At 52.5% G+C, this 22639-nt stretch overlaps 1 protein-coding gene and 1 long non-coding RNA gene across 5 annotated transcripts in view; one reads left to right on the top strand and one right to left on the bottom strand.

The window, feature by feature from the left end:
• mideasb (mitotic deacetylase associated SANT domain protein b) overlaps positions 1 to 22639 on the top strand; it is an 80488-nt gene that overhangs the window by 6357 nt on the left and 51492 nt on the right. The window lies entirely within an intron of this gene.
• LOC138752399 (uncharacterized) lies at positions 18007 to 18881 on the bottom strand. The gene is made up of 2 exons (XR_011350595.1): positions 18797 to 18881; positions 18007 to 18295 (listed from the first exon to the last, which is right to left on the bottom strand). It is a non-coding gene; the product is annotated as an uncharacterized lncRNA (long non-coding RNA).

Here is a 22639-nt window from a genome sequence, read left to right as displayed (position 1 = left end):
CAGTAGGTTATCCTTGGAGTGTTTGTTTGAATTGTCTGACTCTACTAAGGAAGTGCGGTATGATCTTGGGGACTGTCCTTCCAACAAGACATTAGTTTGAGTCCTTAAATCTTGCTACCACTTGTTAATCAGGTGAGTTGATCAAGTACATGGGAGCCAACATTTGCCCTCAACCAGTGCCACAGATCAACAGGTGATTGTTGTGTGTGGAAACTTGCTGTGTACCTATCAAGTGTTGTCATTTTGACATTGACCAAATTTCAAAAGTAAGACCATGGCTGTTAAATGCATTCAGATGATTTAAGGTTGAGAATAATGCTATAAAAATGAAAGTCCCTTTTTCTAATTGGTACAACTTGTATTGGTGTGCAAATCTAGCCTGAGCCCACAACCTTCTGACTTAAGGTTCTTGCAACAGATCTCTGAACTTTTATGGTACAAGCAGTAGAATTTTCATGGACTTTGCACTTTTTTTTGAGGGACTCGTCTTGGGCAGCTAACAACATAGACCCGCAGGAAAGCTGCTGGAGGTAATCAATTATTGATTTGTACTGGCCTTTGCTCGAAGTCTCTTGATCCTTTTTATCTAATTGATTTGCAAACTGTTGGTCTTGTACTTGAGGGCCGGCATTGTTTCTGGGGAGAGAGTTGCAGTTTTGACTTCCTGATATCTCTGCTGAACTGCCTTGCTCTGCTAATGCAAAAGGACAATTTGCATTTTTTTTTTAAAAGTCCCACATCTTCAGATAAAATTGATTTGAAAGGGGGGCACCTAAGGGCTCTTCCTGTGCACACTAAAATGCCACAAACTGCAATGAAATGAATCACAGTTGCTTTGTATTTGCAATGGCTGAGAAACTGTTATTAGAGCATCAGCCTATACCCTTCAGAGGTGCTAAGAATAAATGAGCTGGATCTTGATTATTTAATTGAAAGGATGCTTCCTTTTCACACTCCCTTTGCATGGCATTGAAGGTTAGTGGGCAATAATGCACTGAGACCTTCTGACTTAGAATCAAGAATGTAATCAGCTGATGGACAGCAGTTTGAGAGGGAAATGTGTCCATAGAAATAGTCGACTCAAAGATAATTAAATTCTCACCATGCCATTACTTCCCATGAAGAAATGAAAGATTTTGGGAAGTGTATTCTCACTGGTGTTAGCTTAAGGAATGAAATGTATACATTTTGCAACTGGGTTCCGTGGAGGTACTCGTGAATTATGTGGTTGGTATGAGACTGAGAACTAGGACATAATACCGCAAAATGCACAATGTATTATTCTGTTGCTAGCATGCAACTGTATGCTAGAATTTAGCTTTGTGGTCTGTTGACCTTTTTCAGGTTGGAACTTGGAAAGATCCATTATGTACCATTTTTAATGTATATTAGTTACTCAATTATCCCCAGCTTAAGAAAGGTTGTATACAGTATGTACGATACAGGATATGTTCCTCTTTATTTCTGAAGGCTGCTGTCTGCCTAGTTGTCATTAAGGAGAGAGACAGGTCAATGTTCTGTTATTTGATCAGGAAGCTTCAGATTGGCTTGTTCTTGTCCATTTCACAGAGCTGAGAAGTTTGGCTCAGCAGCATGTGATGGTTTAATCTGTATCCTTAATTTTAGTTGGATTATAGTGAACATTAATTTGTAAGCAGACTGGTTATAAAGTTGTGTAGCATGTAAATAGACCATTCAGCCCAACTTGTCTATGCTGTTCAAGATGTCCCATTTGGCCTGTGTTTGGCCCATATTCCTCCGAATGACTTCCTGTCCATGCACCCTGCCTGAATGTCTTTTAGATGTTGGAGTTGAACCTGCGCTCTATGGTTGCTTGTTTTGTATTCCCTCCACCCTTTGGTTCCTTTGAAATCTTTCCCATAGCTTCTTGAATCCGTGCCCTCTAGTTTTAGACTCCCGCCCTTGGGATTGTAACTGTACAGGTTGTTTGTCCCTCATGATTTTGTACAATTCTGTAAAGTCACCCTCCACCTCTTGTGCTCCAGGGAAAAAAAGATTGCAGTCCATCCACCCTCTCACAATTCAGTCTTCCAGTCCCAGTAACATCCTGGTGAATCTTTTCTGCATCTTTTCCAGTTTAATGACATTATTCATATGGCTGGGTGACTAGAACTGCATGCATTACTCGCCAGTTTCTGTACAGCTATATCATAATGCCCCAGCTCACATACTCGGTGCCCTGACCATCGAAGGTAAGAATGCAAATGCTTCAGGTGTCCTGCCCTACAGTCCCGTACAGGTGTAAACTGCCTGTGGAACAAAGCTGGTGGTATTTTTCTTTACATTGAAGGCCCACTGAGGCTCTGGTCACGTTTAACAGCCCAGTCTGCTGACTCCAGGTTCGTAGCAGACCAATGAAGGGTACAGAGCAGAAGAACCATCTTGCCCCTATCTTTCCCCCTCCCCAACTTCCCTGCAGAGAAGAAGTCTGGGAAAGGACCCTGTAAGCCAGGAGTCCACAGCAGCAGACCATATAACCATTTACGGAGCGGAAACAGGCCATGTTGGCCTTTCGAGTCCGCACCGGTTCACTGATTTTGTGTGCCCTCTTCAGGCATTGGTCCCAGTAGATCTTCATTCAATAACGATGGGTGAATTCAATGCAGGTGGAATCTCCTTGATGACAGTGTGGAGCTTAGCAGCTGAAAGACCAGCGTGTAAGGAGAAATGAGAAAGGCTGCAAAATCTGATGTGTTGGGCAATGTTCATCATGCAGTTAATTAGGCAGATAAAAATAAGAGGACAGACAATTCAGAGACTCATTTAAGGACTCTTACTTTGCACTGTACCGTACTTGGGTCAAGTGATGACCTAGGGCTGCCTCTGACATCGGCACCCCTTCCCGTTTTTAAAAAAAAAAATGCACAGAAACCACCCCCACCCACAGGTTGTGATATGTTGCAACTCAACAAAGTAATAAATTTAATTAAGATTTTATTCTATACTGAAAACTACTTTGTTCAGTTTGTTCTTCTGTTAAATAAAACATCAATGATTATTTCTTATTTTTATGTAATGTAATGTCTAAATAAATTAATACTAATACCTTTCAATTCACAGATTATTATTTATTCAGTGTGGTATTAATTGGAAAAGCTCTGCGGGTGGCTGTGGTGGGCTGTCAGCGGGGCCTCAGAGGATGGCTGACTGGGGCTGTCAATGGGGGGCTGTCAGGGCAGGGGGCTGCTGGGGTGTGCTGTGTAACCACCACAGCTTTGAGGAGGCAATGACTCTGGCACATCACTGGGCCGTTTGTCAGCGCCATCAGTTCAATGTGGGATCAGAGGGAGAAATGGCCGTCTTCCCTACCCATAATTCCCCCATGCAGCTGTGTTTCTCTGCCTGGCACTGGCAAAAAGGTTTGAGCTGTGTGGGAGATTAAGGTTTGGGAAGATGGCCATTTTTTCTCCCATGGATCCCAGATTGAGCCGCTGCCAGGTGCCGCTTGTGTGCTGGAGCAGCCCCGAAGTGGCCCAACGAGATGTCGGCCGGGAGTGGCACTCTGGGAGGCTCAAGTGAGACAGCGCAGCAACTGAATCCCTGGGATGGAGATTAATTATTGGGCTAGGGACTTGGATATTGGGTGGACAAGTGGTGCTCCTGTTCTCTGCCCAATCTGCCGTACCCTAGATATCCCTATGACCATTCCTTTGCTTCTACAGATGCTACCTGTTCCTCCAGCAGTTTGTTTATCTGCACCAGATGCCAGTATCTGTGGTGCCTTGTCTCCTGGAGATGAATCTGCTGAGTTGTTCTGGTGGAGAGCTGGCATGACGCAAAGGTTGAATGGCTGCCTTTTGTGCTGTAAACATCAATAATTCTGTGATTCTATGTAATGTGCTGCTGTGATCCTACATGGTCCAAAGATCTCCATTAAAGCTTGATGCAAGGGTGCCATTGTTTAGCTCTGTAACTATAGCAGCATGTATCTTCGGTATAAGCATCCTATTTTCTGCGCAATCTGTCAGTCATTGCCTCCTCAAAGCTGTGGTGGTTAGACAGGAAAATATGCCTGTCCTCCAGTGCACAACAGAAAATGCCAGAAATACTTAGCTGATCAGACAATGTCTTTGGAGAGAAGAATTGACATTTCAGGTCATGAAAATATTAGAATAGGTGAAAATTCAGTGACTGTTAATTTCATTGAAGAGAAGTTGCAGGAAATGGATAAAGTACAGTTTAAACCCCCCCCCCCCCTTCCCCCCCGCAGTATCTGGCACTAATGGGAATTGATAGATGCTGGATAAGTGAATTTGCCAGTTACTTGAGATTGAGTGTTGCGTGATTTGTGAACTCGGTTCTAGGCGGTTCCATTTAAATTTTTTAAAATCCTTTTATTTTCTGCAGTTTTTTTTTTGCAGGTTTCTTGAATTCTGGATAATGGGGATTATACAACATTGTGTGAGGCACTGCATTGATACTGTAGCACATCTGTGTGAGGCTCTGATACTGTGCAGCCCATCTGTGTGAGTTACTGATACTGTGCGGCCCACCTGCGCGAGGCACCGGTGCTGGGCCGGCCCACCCTCCGCGCGAGGCACCGGTGCTGGGCGGCCCACCCGCGCGAGGCACCGGTGCTGGGCGGCCCACCCGCGCGAGGCACCGGTGCTGGGCGGCCCACCCGCGCGAGGCACCGGTGCTGGGCGGCCCACCCGCGCGAGGCACCGGTGCTGGGCGGCCCACCCGCGCGAGGCACCGGTGCTGGGCGGCCCACCCGCGCGAGGCACCGGTGCTGGGCGGCCCACCCGCGCGAGGCACCGGTGCTGGGCGGCCCACCCGCGCGAGGCACCGGTGCTGGGCGGCCCACCCGCGCGAGGCACCGGTGCTGGGCGGCCCACCCGCGCGAGGCACCGGTGCTGGGCGGCCCACCCGCGCGAGGCACCGGTGCTGGGCGGCCCACCCGCGCGAGGCACCGGTGCTGGGCGCCCACCCGCCGGAGGGGCACCGGTGCTGGGCGGCCCCACCCGCGCGAGGCACCGGTGCTGGGCGGGCCCACCCGCGCGAGGCACCGGTGCTGGGCGGCCCACCCCGCGCGAGGCACCGGTGCTGGGCGGCCCACCCGCGCGAGGCACCGGTGCTGGGCGGCCCACCCGCGCGAGGCACCGGTGCTGGCGGCCCAACCCGCGCGAGGGGGCACCGGTGCTGGGCGGCCCACCCCGCGCGAGGCACCGGTGCTGGGCGGCCCACCCGCGCGAGGCACCGGTGCTGGGCGGGCCCACCCGCGCGAGGCACCGGTGCTGGGCGGCCCACCCGCGCGAGGCACCGGTGCTGGGCGGCCCACCCTCGAGCGAGGCACCGTGCTGGGCGGCCACCCGCGCGAGGGCACCGGTGCTGGGCGGCCCACCCGCGCGAGGCACCGGTGCTGGGCGGCCCACCCGCGCGAGGCACCGGTGCTGGGCGGCCCACCCGCGCGAGGCACCGGTGCTGGGCGGCCCACCCGCGCGTGGCACCGGTGCTGGGCGGCCACCCGCGCGAGGCACCGGTGCTGGGCGGCCACCCGCGCGAGGCACCGGTGCTGGGCGGCCCACCCGCGCGAGGCACCGGTGCTGGGCGGCCCACCCGCGCGATGGCACCGGTGCTGGGCGGCCCCACCCGCGCGAGGCACCGGTGCTGGGCGGCCCACCCGCGCGAGGCACCGGTGCTGGGCGGCCCACCCGCGCGAGGGCACCGGTGCTGGGCGGCCCACCCGCGCGAGGGCACCGGTGCTGGGCGGCCCACCCGCGCGAGGCACCGGTGCTGGGCGGCCCACCCGCGCGAGGCACCGGTGCTGGGCGGCCCACCCGCGCGAGGCACCGGTGCTGGGCGGCCCACCCGCGCGAGGCACCGGTGCTGGGCGGCCCACCCGCGCGAGGCACCGGTGCTGGGCGGCCCACCCGCGCGAGGCACCGGTGCTGGGCGGCCCACCCGCGCGAGGGCACCGGTGCTGGGCGGCCCCACCCGCGCGAGGGCCACCGGTGCTTGGGCGGCCCACCCGCGCGAGGCACCGGTGCTGGGCGGCCCACCCGCGCGAGGCACCGGTGCTGGGCGGCCCACCCAGCGCGAGGCACCGGTGCTGGGCGGCCCACCCGCGCGAGGCACCGGTGCTGGGCGCCCACTCCGCGCGAGGCACCGGTGCTGGGCGGCCCACCCGCGCGAGGCACCGGTGCTGGGCGGCCCACCCGCGCGAGGCACCGGTGCTGGGCGGCCCACCCGCGCGAGGCACCGGTGCTGGGCGGCCCACCCGCGCGAGGCACCGGTGCTGGGCGGCCCACCCGCGCGAGGGCACCGGTGCTGGGCGGCCCACCCGCGCGAGGGGCACCGGTGCTGGGCGGCCCACCCGCGCGAGGCACCGGTGCTGGGCGGCCCACCCGCGCGAGGCACCGGTGCTGGGCGGCCCACCCGCGCGAGGCACCGGTGCTGGGCGGCCCACCCGCGCGAGGCACCGGTGCTGGCGGCCCACCCGCGCGAGGCACCGGTGCTGGGCGGCCCACCCGCGCGAGGCACCGGTGCTGGGCGGCCCACCCGCGCGAGGCACCGGTGCTGGGCGGCCCACCCGCGCGAGGCACCGGTGCTGGGCGGCCCACCCGCGCGAGGCACCGGTGCTGGCGGCCCACCCGCGCGAGGCACCGGTGCTGGGCGGCCCACCCGCGCGAGGCACCGGTGCTGGGCGGCCCACCCGCGCGAGGCACCGGTGCTGGGCGGCCCACCCGCGCGAGGCACCGGTGCTGGGCGGCCCACCCGCGCGAGGCACCGGTGCTGGGCGGCCCACCCGCGCGAGGGCACCGGTGCTGGCGGCCCACCCGCGCGAGGCACCGGTGTCTGGGCGGCCCACCCGCGCGAGGCACCGGTGCTGGGCGGCCCACCCGCGCGAGGCACCGGTGCTGGGCGGCCCACCCCGCGCGAGGCACCGGTGCTGGGCGCCCACCCGCGCGAGGCACCGGTGCTGGGCGGCCCACCCGCGCGAGGCACCGGTGCTGGTGCGGGCCCACCCGCGCGAGGCACCGGTGCTGGGCGGCCCACCCGCGCGAGGCACCGGTGCTGGGCGGCCCACCCGCGCGAGGCACCGGTGCTGGGCGGCCCACCCGCGCGAGGCACCGGTGCTGGGGGCCCCACCCGCGCGAGGCACCGGTGCTGGGCGGCCCACCCGCGCGAGGCACCGGTGCTGGGCGGCCCACCCGCGCGAGGCACCGGTGCTGGGCGGCCCACCCGCGCGAGGCACCGGTGCTGGGCGGCCCCACCCGCGCGAGGCACCGGTGCTGGGCGGCCCACCCGCGCGAGGCACCGGTGCTGGGCGGCCCCACCCGCGCGAGGCACCGGTGCTGGGCGGCCCACCCGCGCGAGGCACCGGTGCTGGGCGGCCACCCGCGCGAGGCACCGGTTTGCTTGGGCGGCCCACCCGCGCGAGGCACCGGTGCTGGGCGGCCCACCCGCGCGAGGCACCGGTGCTGGGCGGCCACCCGCGAGCACCGGTGCTGGGCGGCACCCGCGCGAGGACCGGTGCTGGGCGGCCCACCCGCGCGAGGCACCGGTGCTGGGCGGCCCACCCGCGCGAGGCACCGGTGCTGGGCGCCCACCCGCGCGAGGCACCGGTGCTGGGCGGCCCACACCGCGCGAGGGCACCGGTGCTGGGCGGCCCACCCGCGCGAGGCACCGGTGCTGGGCGGCCCACCCGCGCGAGGCACCGGTGCTGGGCGGCCCACCCGCGCGAGGCACCGGTGCTGGGCGGCCCACCCGCGCGAGGCACCGGTGCTGGGCGGCCCACCCGCGCGAGGCACCGGTGCTGGGCGGCCCACCCGCGCGAGGCACCGGTGCTGGGCGGCCCACCCGCGCGAGGCAACGGTGCTGGGCGGCCCACCCGCGCGAGGGCACCGGTGCTGGGCGGCCCACCCTCGCGAGGCACCGGTGCTGGGCGGCCCACCCGCGCGAGGCACCGGTGCTGGGCGGCCCACCCGCGCGAGGCACCGGTGCTGGGCGGCCCACCCGCGCGAGGCACCGGTGCTGGGCGGCCCACCCCGCGCGAGGCACCGGTGCTGGGCGGCCCACCCGCGCGAGGCAACGGTGCTGGGCGGCCCACCCGCGCGAGGCACCGGTGCTGGGCGGCCCACCCGCGCGAGGCACCGGTGCTGGCGGCCCACCCGCGCGAGGCACCGGTGCTGGGCGGCCCACCCGCGCGAGGCACCGGTGCTGGGCGGCCCACCCGCGCGAGGCACCGGTGCTGGGCGGCCACCCGCGCGAGGCACCGGTGCTGGGCGGCCCACCCGCGCGAGGCACCGGTGCTGGGCGGCCCACCCGCGCGAGGCACCGGTGCTGGGCGGCCCACCCGCGCGAGGCACCGGTGCTGGGCGGCCCACCGCGCGAGGCACCGGTTGGGCGGCCCACCCGCGCGAGGCACCGTGCTGGGCGGCCCACCCGCGCGAGGCACCGGTGCTGGGGCGCCCACCCGCGCGAGGCACCGGTGCTGGGCGGCCCACCCGCGCGAGGCACCCGGTGCTGGGCGGCCCACCCGCGCGAGGCACCGGTGCTGGGCGGCCCACCGCGCGAGGCACCGGTGCTGGGCGGCCCACCCGCGCGAGGCACCGGTGCTGGGCGGCCCACCCGCGCGAGGCACCGGTGCTGGGCGGCCCACCCGCGCGAGGCACCGGTGCTGGGCGGCCCACCCGCGCGAGGCACCGGTGCTGGGCGGCCCACCCGCGCGAGCACCGGTGCTGGGCGGCCCACCTGCCCGCGCGAGGCACCGGTGCTGGGCGGCCCAACCCGCGCGAGGCACCGGTGCTGGGCGGCCCACCCGCGCGAGGCACCGGTGCTAGGGCGGCCCACCCGCGCGAGGCACCGGTGCTGGGCGGCCACCCGCTCGAGGACACCGGTGCTGGCGGCCCACCCGCGCGAGGCACCGGTGCTGGGCGGCCCACCCGCGCGAGGCACCGGTGCTGGGCGGCCCACCCGCGCGAGGCACCGGTGCTGGGCGGCCCACCCGCGCGAGGCACCGGTGCTGGCGGCCCACCCGCGCGAGGCACCGGTGCTGGGCGGCCCACCCGCGCGAGGCACCGGTGCTGGGCGGCCCACCCGCGCGAGGCACCGGTGCTGGGCGGCCCACCCGCGCGAGGCACCGGTGCTGGGCGGCCCACCCCGCGAGGCACCGGTGCTGGCGGCCCACCCGCGCGAGCAGCCGGTGCTGGGCGGCCCACCCGCGCGAGGCACCGGTGCTGGGCGGCCCACCCGCGCGAGGCACCGGTGCTGGGCGGCCCACCCGCGCGAGGCACCGGTGCTGGGCGGCCCTCCCGCGCGAGGCACCGGTGCTGGGCGGCCCACCCGCGCGAGGCACCGGTGCTGGGCGGCCCACCCGCGCGAGGCACCGGTGCTGGGGGCGGCCCACCCGCGCGAGGCACCGGTGCTGGGCGGCCCACCCGCGCGAGGCACCGGTGCTGGGCGGCCCACCCGCGCGAGGCACCGGTGCTGGGCGGCCCACCCGCGCGAGGCACCGGTGCTGGGCGGCCCACCCGCGCGATGGCACCGGTGCTGGGGCGGCCCACCCGCGCGAGGCACCGGTGCTGGGCGGCCCACCCGCGCGAGGCACTGCATCAAAGGCTGTATGTGGTTATATGGCAGCCAACATCTTGAGCCATACATATACCTACGTGCTGGAGAAACTCTGCTGGTAATGCAGCATCCACAGAATGTAAAGGGTAACCAGCATTTCTGGGCTCGGCCTGTGTTTAACAGCTGGCATCATAAAGATCCCAGTCACCTTGGTCATGAGTTCTTGCTACTCCCCTTCAGCCTGAAGTTCATCACCATCTACATTTGAGATTTTTTTAAAATGATATGACTATCAGGCTCTAACTTCCATGAACAGCTCTAACCATAAAACTACTCCGGGGCAACCAAAGGACTTGTCTGTGCAATTGAGACATATTCTAACAGCCACTGAGCACATTTATCTCTCCTTTTGTATTTAACTGTTTTCTGTCTCATGGTCTATTATAGTAATTTGTGCCATTATTGTTGGTGTTATCGTGTACTGATCGGCTGCAGCAAATATGAATTTCAGTGCATTTTACTTTGTGTAGCTGGCAGTAAACTTTCACATCTGGTCACTTCTTAAAATTTGTTTTAAATGTAATCATTTTGTTTGTTTTATGTTTGAATTTTAACAAGTTTTTGTGTTTTTAACGTGTATATTGGACCTTGGTGGCCAAATGTTGGAAGAAGGGATAAGGTGTAATCAGCTTTTTGTTTGAATCCAAGCAAGCTGACAGTGCAGGCAATGAGGAAGATGTAGAGAGGCTTCAGTTAAGTGAATGGTCAAGGACATGCCATGGCGAAAATGACCTGGACAAATGTGAGGTCACAATGTTGCTAGAGAAAATCCTAGAATGTTAAGTGGTGGGATGTTGAAAAATGGCCACAGGGATCTGGTTGTCCTTCCTCTTGAAAACAAAGATATTGTCTGTAAGGAGTTCATATGTTCTCCCCATGTCTGCGTGGGTTTTCCCCAAGGGTTCCGGTTTCCTCCCTCTGTTCAAAACGTACCTGGGGTTGTAAATTTGTGTAAATGGGCAGCACGGGCTCGTGGGCCGAAAGAGCCTGTTACCATGTCTAAATTTAAATTGAAAAATTTAAATACAGCAAGTAATCATAAAAGCAATGGTATGTTGACCTTTAATTGGAAGACTATTTGACTCCAAGAATAGCTATGTTCCAATTGTATGAAGTACTAGGGAGGCAGCATCTGGAATATTGTACGGATCAGGACTCCCTAACTATTGTTCACGAGATTTATTTCTAAATTGAGGAAAGTTTATCCTATGAGGAGAGATTAAGCAGGCTGGTGTACACTCGTTGAGTTTCATTGAATGTAAGTTGATCCCATTGAAACATGCAAAATTCATGACAAAATAGATATGTTTCCCTTAGCTGAGGAGCCTAGAACTAGCATCACTACCTTAAACTCAGATTTTGGCATTTGGGAGAAGAGAGAAGAAATGTGTTCACCTAGAAGTCGTTGCTGGGTGGTGGGGGGGGGGGGGGGGGGGGGGGTGGTTTGTGCAGGAAAAACGCACTGCTGGGCCACAGGAGCAGAGCGGGTGGGGAAGTCTCAGAGGATTAAATAATGGCTATAGGGTCAGATACTATAAATAATACAGATGAGCTGTACGGCCCACCGTGACCCTTTTGTTCACCGACATTGATCCCATTTGTCCACATTAGGACCGTGCCTGTTTGTGTCTGTTTAAATGCCTCTTATCTGATTCTTCCACCATCAGCACATTCCAGATATGAACTACTCTCTGCAATTTTCTTTTAAAACCCTCGGATTGCCTTTAAAACTCCTACCTCCCACCTTAAATGGAATGGTTCATTTGAAGCTGGCTGTGCCTTTCACATTATCATGAAGGAAGTGATAATGCTGAGCAGCTTTGGAGGGCAACTGATCTTCCTAAGCAGCTGGAACAGCCCACACCAGCTCACGAGGTCGAAAGCCTTGGTTAGGTCTATGAGCTCTTCCCAGCATTTCTCCTAGAGCTGACGGAATGCGAAGATCATGTCAACTGTTGATCCTCTTCACCCTGAAACCACACTGAGATTCAGGGTAGATGCGATCAGCGAGGGTTTGCAGTTGGATTCAGACCACTAGGGCAAAGACCTTTCCCACAGTGCTTAACACTGAGATGCCATGGTAGTTGTTGCAGTCACTATGATCAATAAAGGGCCCAGATTGAAATATAGTCTACCCATGGATGCTGTCTGGCCCACTGAGTTCCTCCAGCAATTCTTTGTTCGCTTAAGGTTTCAGCATCTACAGTTTATGTTTCTCTTCAGGATAAACATATCCTTGGTGTGTGAAGAAAATTGTGGAAACTGATTTTATTGGGTGATTTTCAATAATATTTTTCCTCAAGTCAAAATATTCTTGGATTTGGATGGGTGGAAAAAGATGAGGAAAACCATTTAAATGGCGATTTTTGTTCAGAAATTGTCTGCCTGAAAGGTTGGCTTAAAATCTTAAGTAATGCTCAAAGGTCTTTCATTGCCTACAAGGACAACTTGCAATTCTATAGTACCTTGCGACAAGTCCTGACAGGAGCATTAGCAAACAAAATTTGGCACCAGCATGTTTTGGCAGAGCACCAAAAAGCCAAGTTGGGTTTAAGGAGTGTCTTAAAGAAGAAAGGTTTAAATAAAGAGTTCTAGAGCAGGCCAGGCTTCAAAATGTGGTGAAAGTCGAGAAATCAGTACTGAAGCAAAAGGATTCCCAAAGGCTAATGGCTTGGATGGGTTTACAGAGATGTGGAGGGACAAAGCCTAGAGGGGCTTGTAAACAAGGGTGAGAATCTTAAAGCTAATAATCTGCAGGAGGGACTCATCGAGTCGAGCAGCATCAGAAGTGGGGAGAAGAAAGGGCTATGTTTTGGGCCAAAGCCCTTCATTGAGACTGATGGTGCAGAGGGGCAATAGTTTAATGTGGACAGGGTTGGAGGGGTGGGACAGGTGACGTTGGGGGGGATTGGGGAATGAGGGAAGGGGTGATGGACAGAGGCTGGTGATTGGCAGATGCCAAACAGGGAGAGAGAAGGACAAGAGGAAAAATAGGGTTGAGTGGAAGATGAGTCATACAAGGTGGAGCTGGATGATGGCGGAGACCAAAGTTGCTGATGCTGGAATCTGATATGAAGAGAAGGTGACAATAATGGTGTAATGAGAGCTGTTGGGGAAGAGCTTTGAGCTGTGGAAGGACTGATTATATCTAAAGAGGGGAGGAGGAAGAATCCAGGGAAAATGTGAGTGGAAGAGAATGAAACCTGAGAGGGAAGGGATGAGAATAGTTATGATGGGGAGGGAGAAGAATGGAAGTACTTCAGAAGAGGAGAGAACGGACCCGAAATTGGAAATTCAATTGTTGCAGGCTCTTGAGAATTTTAAAAGTAAAGGCATGGCTTAACATTGCCAGTCTTTGTCAACAAGTTTAAGAATGATGAGTGAGTGGGTACAAACTAGGACCTGGAGTGTTGGGGTGAAGTGTGAGGGAGGCCAGGTATGCCAGCAGTGGAGCAGCCGTTTAAATGGAAAGTGGATGGGGTGCTGAACAGCAGACGAGATGAGGAAAGGCAAAGTCGGGCAGTGTGGTGGAGGCGAAAGTGCACAGTTTGACAGTGGCACTTGGTCAGGGGAGGTGTTGAAAACTAATTTGATGGCACTGTTAAAGAGCCAAAACAGACCAGATTATAACCAACTTTCCTTGCTTCATTTTGTCAGTTCCCATTAATAATAATCTTGATGCCAACTCACCCGCCCACTGGAACTACTGAGCCCTCATTTTCAAATGCCTTTAATGGGAATCCCCTTCACTTTCTCCATTCTGAGAACAATGCTAGTGTTTCTTGCCTCTTGACAACTGAATTTTGTCCTCACTGGAATAAATCTGCACTGCATCTACCTAGGTCTCCATGTTCCTTGTTCACCTTGAGGCGTCCAGAGCAGCGCACCATATCGTGACCTGTTAGCGTCCTTTATGTCCATTGTGTGAAGTCCGTAGATTTGTTATTTGGTGCAGTGGGCAGGAGCACTTTTGTGATGTATGAACAAGGAATGGGCCTGTTCAGATGAATGACTTGCTACTTTGCTGTAAACTTGATGCCGAGGAAGTTTTTCTCACTGAAGTTTGTGAATCTCTGGAATTCTCTACCTTTTGAAAGTTGTGGAAGTTAGATGACTGGGGCAATTATAGAGATGGTTTTGAGGGCAACAGGGAACTGGTACAGGAGTTGAGGCCTGGGAAGATCAGCCACAGTCGTGTTGGATGACTGGGCAGGTTTGAGAGTTGAATAGCTTACCACTTTTCTAACCCCCTAAGTTCCGGAGTGCCTTAGAAGATGAAACTACGGTAATTGTTCTTCTGAATTAGTTTTGAAGAGCATGCTGCCAGCATTTTCAAAACAGTCCACATACCTGATTATCACCACTTGCGGAGAGGTGAGTCCAGTTGGAAGGTGTGCTGAGGGCCTGACCAGGTCACCTCTGTGGAGGTGAGTTGGGTTGTCAGCATGAGGAAGGTGTGCCGAGGGCCTGACCGGGACACCTGTGTGGAGGGGAGTTGGGTTGCGCTGAGGGCCTGACTGGGACACTAGTGAGGAGGTGAGTTGGGTTGTCAGCGCGAAGAAGGTGAATTGGGGGCCTGACCGGGACACCTGTGTGGAGGGGAGTTGCGTTGCGCTGAGGGCCTGATTGGGACACTAGTGAGGAGGTGAGTTGGGTTGTCAGCGCGAAGAAGGTGAATTGGGGGCCTGACCGGGACACTGGCGAGGGAGGTGAGTCGGGGGTCTGTCTGGGACACTGGCGAGGGAGGTGAGTCGGGGGTCTGTCTGGGACACTGGCGAGGGAGGTGAGTCGGGGGCCTGACCGGAACACTGGTGAAGGAGGTGAGTCAGGGGCCTGACCGGAACATTAGCGAGGGAGGTGAGTCAGCTGCCTGACCGGGACACTGGCGAGGGAGGTGAGTTGGGGGCCTGACCAGGACACTGGTGAGGGAGGTGAGTTGGGGCCTGACCGGGACACTGGCGAGGGAAGTGAGTCAGGGGCCTGACCGGAACACTGGCAAGGGAGGTGAGTCAGGGGCCTGACCGGAACACTGGTGAGAGGTGAGTCGGGGGCCTGACCAGGACACTGGCGAGGGAGGTGAGTCAGGGGCCTGACCGGGACACCGGCGAGGAGGTGAGTCGAGTTGTACTGGGGGTCTGACTGGGACACCAGGATGAAGGGCCAGCTGATGCCGCTGGGGCAACTCTCCCAAAGTGTCCCCCTATCCTGCCTAGTAGGAATCTTTATAAGTACTATTTTGCAAGTTAGGGGAATTACTTGTTTAAAGTGAACTTTACATAATTAAAGACTACAATTTGGATTTTTTTAAAATTAAATTTTGCACTGTCTTTTGTCTTTTAATCAGTGTATTAATATAGGTGAATTAGTTAGGCATTGGAAGAGTGAGTCTCACTCAACTGGAATATTCACATTTCTGGCATTTGCGATCCCTGTAGGATCCAGATAAAGAGGATTTTACTGTACTTTGCAGTAAGCTAACTTCTTAGGAATTTCTACTCATTGAAGTTGGTGAATCTCTGGAATTCTCTACCTTTTGAAAGTTGTGGAGGTCAGATCACCGGCAATTTAAAGAGGCAGTTTTGATGGGAGCTGATATGGCCTGGGAAAGATCAGCCACAGTCATATTGGATGATGGGGCAGGTTTGAAAGCTGAATAGCTTACTACTGCTTCACCCCTCAAGTTCATGTGTTTTAGAAGTTGAAACTAACGGTTTTTCTGAATTGGTTCTGAAGTACATGCTACCAGTAGTTTCAAAATAGTCCACATTTCAGATTCTCCCACTCTCTCTCCCTAGTCAAGCAAACAAAAGTAGGAGGGGTAAATATAATTATCCAGTAACTGGATAAGCATCAGAAGGGGCCCGCAGCTGCTGTTGTGGCAGGACTGTGGTATTTTGTTTCCACGGTGTGTTGCCTTGGCAGTAGGACAGCTCTCTTGTTCAGGAATCCAGTGAGCGAAAGTTATTCTGGAACTGAATGCAGATCAAATTCTGTTCATTATTAGTTTATAATTCCACAATTTATTCATGGAACCTTTGGGTAAATGCATCAAAAGGAGGATGTATGGGTATTTACACGTCCTTTCATGAACTAAAGATGTAACAAAATGCTTTATGGGCAGTGAAGCATTTGTGAATGTTTTTTCTGTGAAAATTCAGAGCAGCCTAGTAAATGCACATGAAGGTCCTACAGATCACTATGTGATAATGACAGATCTGTCTTGGTCTTCCTGGTTGAGGGTTAAATATCAGTAGGGAACCATTTTCTATCTTTTTTTGGCTATGAGATCTCTGCTCAAAGTTTATGGGCCCTGTGAAGCAGCCAAGTTTAGTTGGTTTCTTCTGCACTTCTCTCCTACATGTTTTATTTCAGTCCCTGCTCCCCTCCCCCCTTAAATGTGCTATGATCCAACACCCCCCCCCCCCCTTCAAACCAGGGGAGCTGTATGGCCCCTGTTGAGAATAGTTGAGTGACGACTCTGGGTAGAATGCCAGTGGTCCTTGTCAGGTCATTGGTGTGGGATCTATTGAGCAACTTTAACATCTCATCTAAAACATGGTGACTGGAAAACTGTGTGGTGCTGATTTCCTTCAAGCCCAATGTGCCTGAAAATGTCTTTTTACCAGAGTGCTATATGGCTGCCACCTTTTCTGGGTTGGATTCTGCCAGTCTGAAAATTCACTCTTCAAACAAATATGGTCCCAGGCATATTACCTTGTCTCCTGCAGCCCCATCACCTCCCTACTTCCCGACATCCCCACTTCGCCCACCCTTTTGGAGGGTATCTCTATGCCAAGCCCAGGTCTTTCTTTTTTTACCCCCCCACCCCACCCTCCTTTCAATTGCCCAGCTCCATTTTCTCAGCTCCAGTCCTGGACTCGGGAGTTCATGAAGCAAGGTATGTAGCGGGCAGTCTACTCCTCAATCACCAGTAGCTGGCCTTTGATTAGACAATTATCCTCGTTCAGATTCCTCTTACTTTACATTAAACTCCATTTGCCAGATTTCAGTCCAATCGCACAACCTTTTCGAATCCTGTTGCAGAATCACAATGTCCTTATCTCAATATGGCTTTCCACCTCTGTATCAGTATCCTTTTCCAGTCATTCATGTTGATGGTAAATGATGGTAAAGTGCTGTCTCAGTGCTATATTAGTCTGAAAAGGACCTATTTATTTCTAATTGTGTTCTACATGACGGCCCGTTTTCAATCTGCGTTAAATCACTTCCAGTACCATAGGCTCTTACTAACTAGAAAGTACTGACTGTCCAACTGTGCATTTCCAGAAGCGTCTATTTTCTTAGTCTCCCACGACTTATTTTAATTGAGTTGGGAACTTGCAAAGGATGGTGGGAAGTGGCTGTTAACAGTAAAAAAAATGTCTGGTAAAGGAGTTTTGGACCAGTGTGTTCCGTTAAATGAGAAGGGAAGCACCTGCGGAATTAGAGAACCCTGGTTGATGAGGGATATTGAGGCTTTGATTGTGAAACATAGACATAATGTGAGGTATAGGTGGCTGGGATTAAGAGAGACCCTTGAAGAATACGAAGAATATAGGAGTATAGTTAAGAACAAGATCAGAAGGGTGAAAGTTCTGTAGCATCTGCTGCCTTTCTTTGCTTTAATTCCAGTCTCAGTTTTATGCTTGATGCTTCACAGCATTTATGGGTATTTAGGATCCCTCTTGTAGTCTCTAGTTCTGCCATTTTGTGCCTCTACTCTCTTTACTCCACCACTGGTTGTTGCACCTTGTGTGAGGCCAAAGTTCTAAAACACTCTCCTTGTATCATTCTACTTCCCCCCTCCTTTTAGGCAATAGTTCACATCAATCTCTCATCTGCTAATGTGGTTTGTTGTGTAAGTTTATATGCTTGAGTTGCTGCGAAAAGCTAAGGGACATTTTACTATAAAATTTGCCCTCAGAAGTTGCCCATTCAGGACAACTGATCGATGCTGTGTTGGTTGTTCCACAAAAGAGTGAAACACGAAAGTCTGTGGATGCTGTGATCACAGTAAAAATACACCGAAATGCTGGAGAATCTCACCCGGTCTTTTCAGTGTCTGTAAAAATCAAAGCTATGTTACCAATGTTTTGAAGAAGGGCTCAGGCCCGGAACGTTGGCAATATATCTTTGCTTTTTATGGACGCTGAAAAGACCGGGTGTGCTTTTACTCGTTCCACAAAAGACACCTTCCATTTATTTCATCTAACTGTTCAACTTGCCCTTCTATTTCCTTCTCCCTTGTACACCAAAATTATTTGCTGTGCTCCTTCCTTGTGGCAGTACATTCTGCATTGTAACCTCTCCCTAACGAAAGAAATATCGTTTTTTATTTGATTTATTAATGCCTATCATATTTCGGACCTCTAGTTCTGGTCTTTCAGAAGCATATTGTTATTATAAATGTTAGAAGTTGGTAAATATAAAGTTTTATTGGATCACTCACTGCTTTCAGATTTTCTTGGTGAAGAGATTCAGTCCTACAATTATAGATGTAATCTGTAGGTTTTTGTATCATTCTTGCCAATTATGAATGTTTCCAGCACTTTGTTCTTATGATAGGGAGATTACATTATCAGCCAGATGTTACAGGTTATGCATAGGTGGATGACTGGCAAACTCTTCCTTCCTGAGCAAGGAGAGTTCTCCTGACTTTTAACAAGGCGTGTTCTTTGCGGTTTTGAGGAGTCGCCAGCTGGAGAATTTGTGAAAGGAATAAGTGTGAGATTTTTCCGGCTGGACTATGATAGGCTCATCCCTTGTCTCCTCCTTTGGAACAGAGCTCCGCAGAGGAATACTGTCTCAATGTCCCCTGCCTAGCCCAGCCAAAGGTGATGTTGAAGATGGCCATTTGGTCCGTTGGCACCATGTTGGCTCTCATGGGAGCAATCCCATTAGTCTCCATCTCCCATTTTTTATTTTCCTGTACTATCTGGCTTAATCTCTCACCCATGCTCATCAAATCTCCCTCTTTTTGCATACAGTGAGAAATAATTTGGATAGTGAACTAACCCAACCTACACATATAACCATATAACAAAGCACGGAAACAGGCCAATTTGGCCCTTCTAGTCCGCACTGATCCAAGTACCCTCCTCCAATGCAACTTACCAGAATTCTGCCCATATCCATCCATTTCCCCCCCTCCATCCATATACTTATCCAACTCTTTCTTAAATGACAAAATTGACCCTGCCTTCACCACCTTTCCCGGAAGCCCATTCCAAACCAGTTGAAGCCCCTGGGATTCTGAATGCCATTGTAACCTGTAATGGTGCTGTGAATCAATTTGAGTACCTCAAAATTAATTTTATTGACATGTACGCAACATACAAAAATCTCTTCTTTGTGATGCAACAAGGAAGTGTTTGGAACATTCTGTGACAGAAGAGAAATTCAGAAATTTTGGCCCAATCGGTGGATGCTGGAGAAATGGAGCCAGTGCCCCAGACCTTTCATGGTAGAGGGATAGAGAAAAGTGTGCTCATTGTGTGAAAGAATCAGTTTAGTGAATATGCTAAACAAAGGGCTAATGGATTAGGTAAGAAAATACAGAAGCTGCTTGTGCAATGGTGGGAACAGAATTGCCGCCTTAACATCTGTGCCATAGTGAGATAGTAGCTAATGTCACAAGAATATCAATAAACCTTAGGTAAAAGACATTCTGACATTCCCAGACATCACAGAGTAACATGTTATTGTAAACACAAAATTGGCAGGTGTGTGAAACTTCTAAGGGTCTCTTGCAGACTCCTTCCCAAAATGTGTATAAAAGTACAATGAGCACACCAAAGCTTTGAGTGGGGGTTCATTGTAGAGAACGTTACTAAATTCATTCTCTTACTCCTGCTAGCATTATGAAGGTGAAATAAAAAAAACGTTCTACTCTTAATTGGTTCTGCTGTTTGTTTTCTTACAGTGCGGGCTGACTTTAACACTTGGTCTGATACATTGACTGTTTTTCTCTCTCCACAGATGCTCCCTGACCTACTAAGCATCTCTCTGTTCTGATTCAAGTTCTTGTATTTTCTTTAGAGAAGTAGCATTTGTATATTGCCATTCATGGCCATATGATGCACTGAACTACTTTGCAGTGTTGGAATGCAGTTAATTTCTACATTGAAAGGTTCAACAAGCAACACTGAAATAAATGATCCAAAAATCCTTAAAGAAAAAATTGTTGACAATCAGTGTACGAACAGCAAATCTTGGCCAAAATCCACAGAATAATTGGGTCTTGTAATACCCGAAAGCATTCCGTCTGGTTAATCCTGAAATAAAAGAATGAAGTGTTAAATTAAGTTTGATCTTTGCCAGGAAGTAAATCCAAGGAATTTGATGGAATTAATAGCACAGAAATTGGCCATCCCTGCCAGGGTGATTGCTCTTTTCAGGCTGTCTCGCATCTTTTTCTGTAAATCCTTCTATTCCCTTTTGTCTGGTGTGCAATGATCTGACTTTATTTCCATGGTGACTATAATCTGTGGGAAGAGTATCTCGTGGCAACTTCTGATTAACTGCATTGAGTGACTAGAATTGCACTTGGACTCCCTCTGAAGCACCTGGGATGCTGAGAACATCATAAACTGGAGCTTTAGTGAGGTAGTTATACAAGATGCAGGCCACTTGGATAGGTAGAAGGGATAAGAAGGTAGTGTAGGATTCTCCTGTAGCCATTTACTGTTTTGGATACTTGGGGTGGTGGGAGAGATTCAGGAGCTGCAGTCCGATGTGTGGGAGAGGAGGATGGCATCAAGGAGTTGATTGATATATAGGACTAGGTGTCACTATTAGAGTGATAGGAAAATTGATGGTGAACAGACGGGAGATTTTTGTGGCTGCAAACAGGATATCAGGATTAAATGTTGCCCGCTTGGTGCCAATGTTAAGGATGTCTTGTAGTTGCAGAACATTCTAAAGGGGGTTGGGGTGAACAGCCAGAGGTGGTTGTACTCCATTGGTACCACTCACGTGCGTAGATAAAGAACTGAAGTCTGGGAGAGTGATTATGAAATGAATATGGAGAGTTAAGAAGAGGATTAAAAAGAAAACCTCAGGGGATTATTCTCTGGATTACTCCCAAGTAACCTGTGCTAGTGAGAGGAGGAATGGGTAGGATAGGTTAAATGAATACATAATTGAGGATCTGATACAGGAAGATTTGGATTCTTGGACCATTAGAATCTCTTCTGGGGAAGAGATGACTTGTAGAAGGTGGGTGGGTTGCATGTGAACTGGAGGCGTGCAGATATCCTGGCAGGGAGATTTTGTAGAGCTACTCAGGGTGATTTAATGGTGGGGTGGGATCCATAGCAGATGTACAAGAATTGAAGAAGTTGAGACAAATTTAGAAATTCAAGCAAGTTAAAATTCAGATTTATTGTCAGAGTTCATACATGACATTGCATGCAATCATGAGATTCTTTTTCCTGTGGGCGAGGAAGAATTACTACTGATTGGCAATGCAAAAAAAAAACTGTACTCCAGAAGATGTGTTTACATGTAAGCAAATAAAGAAATGTAAACAAACTGGGCAATACAGAGAGGAAAAAAATCAATGAAGTGCAAAAGTAAGAGTCCTTAAATATGTCCCTGATTGAGTTTGTTGTTGAGGAGCCTGGTGGAGGGGTAGCAGATGTTCCTGAACCTGGTTGTGCGAGTCTTAAATTTAAAATTTAAATTTAGACATAACAGCACAGAAACAAACCATTTCGGCTCAAGTCAGTGCTACCCAATCTACACCCAATTAACCTACACCCCTGGTACAATTTGAATGGTGGGAGGAAGCTGGAGCCCCCAGGGAAAACCCACGCAGATACTGGGAGAGTGTATAAATTCCTTACCCTAGTTCCGATCACTGGCACTATAAAGGTGTTGTGGTAACTGCGATGCCAACCATGTGGAACCTATACCTCTTTCCTGGTGGCAGCAGTGAGAACAGAGAGTGTGCTGGGTGGTGTGGATCCTTGATGATTGCTTCTGCACACCGATGGCAACATTCCCTGTAGATGTTCTCGATGGTGGGTGGGGTTTTGCCTGTGATGTCCTGGGCTGTGTCCACTATCTTTTAGAGGGCTTTACGTTCAGGGATATTGGTGTCCCCATACCAGATCACGACGTAGCCGGTCAGCACAGTTTGGTCCAAAGGACCGGCAGGGGTAAGATGGGGAGTGAGGAAGATCTGATAGGCTAAAGTGCATCTACTTTAATTAATTAAAGCCTAATTAATTAAAGATAGATGAGCTCAAGAAATATGGTTGAGGGAGGGGCAAGAGTGACAGCTCTATGCTCCGGGGTACAGATGCTACAGGGATGACAGAGATGGAGGTAGAGAGGAAGATGAGTCACATTTTTGATGAAGGAAAACATCCCTGAACTCTAAGGGTGGCAGGGATAGTGTAGGGGTTAACATAATGTGATCACAGTGCCAGCCACCTGGATTTGAATCCAGCACTACAGTATACCGACTGACTCCTACCGCACTTTTATTTTGCAAAAACAAGTGCAATCCAAACTGTAGGGTGACGATTAGTTTTAATGCTTAGAGATTACAGCTGCACACTGGCATTGTGAAACATTCCAAAGACTGGGAGTGCATGCAGTGACAAGCTAGACCAGTGGTTTTTCAAATCTTTTTCTTTCCACTCACATACCACCTTAAGTAATCCCTATCCCATAGGTGCTCTGTGATTAGTTAGGGATTGCTTAAGGTGGTATGTGAGTGGAAAGAAAAAGGTTTGAAAACCACTGTTTTAATCGTCCCTAATTGACTTGTTATGTGCACGATTTCATAACTCCAAAGGAAATGGGCCAATGACAATTTTTCTCAAGCGAAATATTTCAGTAACAATTGGGTCTAGAGCAGTGATTCTTAATTTTCCCTTCCCACTCACATACCATCTTAGTAATCCCTTACTAATCACAGAGCACCGATGGCATAGGGATTATTTAAGGTATGTGAGTGGAAAGAAAAAGTTTGAAAGCCCTTGGGCTAGAGCAATAATGGGCTCTCAGAAGCCTTTTCCATTTGGTGCATTGT

The sequence above is a fragment of the Narcine bancroftii genome, chromosome 2 (genome assembly GCF_036971445.1).
Source record: "Narcine bancroftii isolate sNarBan1 chromosome 2, sNarBan1.hap1, whole genome shotgun sequence".
Classification (NCBI taxonomy): domain Eukaryota; kingdom Metazoa; phylum Chordata; class Chondrichthyes; order Torpediniformes; family Narcinidae; genus Narcine; species Narcine bancroftii.
This window is presented reverse-complemented; position numbering and strand designations above follow the sequence as displayed.